Consider the following 2,585-nt stretch of genomic DNA (forward strand, 5'->3'; position numbering starts at 1 on the left):
GAGGGGGAAAACAACGGGCAAGAAAAGGCAGCAAGTGAACCAGCTGGACCACCTCCAAAAATACCAAAATCATGAGCAAAGCAGTGGAGGATGCTAAACAGCAGAAACTAAGGGTCCAGCGTACACTGGAATGAGGAGGAAGAGAAGAGGACAGAAAGAGAAGAAAAAGACAAGAACGACAGTCAGAAGAAGAAGGAAGATAGATCTTCTCATGACAACTTTAAGTTTGGGAACAGAGAAGACAACTGGAGCGAAGGTTTCATCAAAATCTATTCCTTCCTCCTGGAAATAACCTTTGGCAACAAGTCTGGCCTTGTTCCTAACAATGTCTCCATCCTCATTCATCTTATTTCTGAAAACCCACTTTGTACCAATGACATTTTGCATCTTATTTCTGAAAACCCACTTTGTACCAATGACATTTTGATGATTATTTCTGAAAACCCACTTTGTACCAATGACATTTTGATGATGAGGTCTCGGAACTAGTTTTGTACCAATGACATTTTGATGATGAGGTCTCGGAACTAGTTCCCAAACAATGACATTTTGATGATGAGGTCTCGGAACTAGTTCCCAAACGTTGTTCCGTTCAAACTGATGAAGTTCCTCTTGCATGGCTTGCACCCAATCTGGATCACATAGAGCCTCATCGATCACCTTAGGCTCTATTTGAGATAGAAAGCAAGCAAACATGCTTTCTCTGTATGCTGATCTGGTTCGAACTCTGTCACGTACATCTCCAATCACTTGATCAGCAGGGTGACTTCTCAGCCATCTTAGGTCGGGTTGTGGCTCTTCAGTTGATACCTCCATTGAAGGTTGAGATGTGGTTTGAACATCTATGATCTGGATTGGATCAACTGAGTCAGGTGCTTTCTTCTTGGTAGACTCTTCATCATCTGAATCTGACTGGAGTTCTGCTACGTCTCGAACTATCGACTGCTTGTCTTCGAGAGGTAAGTTTGATCTCTCGATAGACTGTGGCTGATCTTCCTCAGCTGCTTCCGTTGTCTTTGATGGTTGATCTGTCGATGCCCTTTCATCAAAGGTAACATGTATGGACTCTTCAACCACCAAACTCCGTTTGTTGAAGACTCTGAATGCTTTGCTTGTCGATGAGTATCCCAGAAATACTCCATCATCTGCCTTTTCTTCAAAGGTTCTTAGTTGAGCCTTCCCATTGTTGTGGATATACCATTTGCACCCGAATGTGTGGAAGTGGCTTACATTCGGTTTTCTTCCATTCCACAACTCATATGGAGTCTTTCCAACTCCTTTTACGATCAAGGACCGATTTTGGGTGTAGCACGCTGTGTTGATTGCTTCTGCCCAAAATCCTTGTGATATGTTGGCTTGCGAGAGCATGGTCCTTGCAGCTTCTTTGAGAGTTCTGTTCCTTCTTTCAGCAACCCCGTTCTGTTGAGGCGTTCGAGCAGCTGACAGCTGATGATGAATACCATTCTCGTTGCAGTAGTTCTCGATAACCTGGTTAACGAACTCTCCACCTTGATCTGACCGGATCTTTAGTATCGAGACATCCTTTTCAACTTGAACTTGCTTCAAAAGATTTGGCAGGGCAACTTTTGTCTCGCTTTTCTTGGTTAAGAACACGGTCCATGTGAATCTTGTGTAGTCATCTACTACCACAAGAGTATACTTCTTTCCCTTCATGCTGGGTGGATCTACTGGGCCAAATAAGTCCATATGAAGAAGACTTAATGGTCTAGTGGATGATATCTCGGCTTTGCTCTTGAAAGAAGATTTGATCTGTTTGCAACGTTGACATGCCTCACAAATTTTGTCCTTTCGAAACGTCACTTTGGGCAGTCCTTCCACTAGGTTCCTCTTAGTAAGCTTGTTGATAGTTTTGAAGTTCAGATGACTAAGCTTACTATGCCAATCCCAGCATAAGTCTTCCTTGCTCCTTGCTAGCATACATAGGGATGGTTTTGCAGACCTCCAATCCACTATGTACATGTTTCCTTTCCTTGCTGCTTCCAAGACGACTTCGAGAGATTCCTCGCTCATAATCTGACATTTGCTTTTGGTGAAGACAACTTTGTAGCCCTTGTCACAGAACTGGCTTGTACTAAGGAGATTGAACTTGAGCCCTTCAACGTAGGATACTCCCTTAATAACCAGCTCATTCTTTTGAATTTCACCAACAGCTTTTGTGCGTCCCTTCTTCTCGTTGTCGCCAAATGTCACCAAGGGACCTTCGATAGGTTGGATGTTCTCTAGCAGTGTTAGATTTCCAGTCATATGTCTCGAACATCCACTGTCAATGAACCACACGTCCCTGGTGTCCTGCAAGGAAATTAAGCAAGTTTAGGTACCTAAATTTTGGGTCCTGGTGGGTTAGTGAGTTTAGGCATCCATTTATACCTTGTGCCCATTATTCCAGGCCTAGGCGCAATGTAGCCATTGTACGTTTGATAATCATAAGGAATGCTAGCAGATGTTTTGGGTCTCTTTGGTGCATAAATCAACTTAGGTATAGACTTTTCGATCAGCTTATGCACCATGCCTTTCATACGCTGTTTGGTCATGTGAAATTGCTGAAAGTGAGGTTTCTTCCAGAA

This window comes from Ipomoea triloba, chromosome 4 (assembly GCF_003576645.1).
Source record: "Ipomoea triloba cultivar NCNSP0323 chromosome 4, ASM357664v1".
Lineage (NCBI taxonomy): Eukaryota > Viridiplantae > Streptophyta > Magnoliopsida > Solanales > Convolvulaceae > Ipomoea > Ipomoea triloba.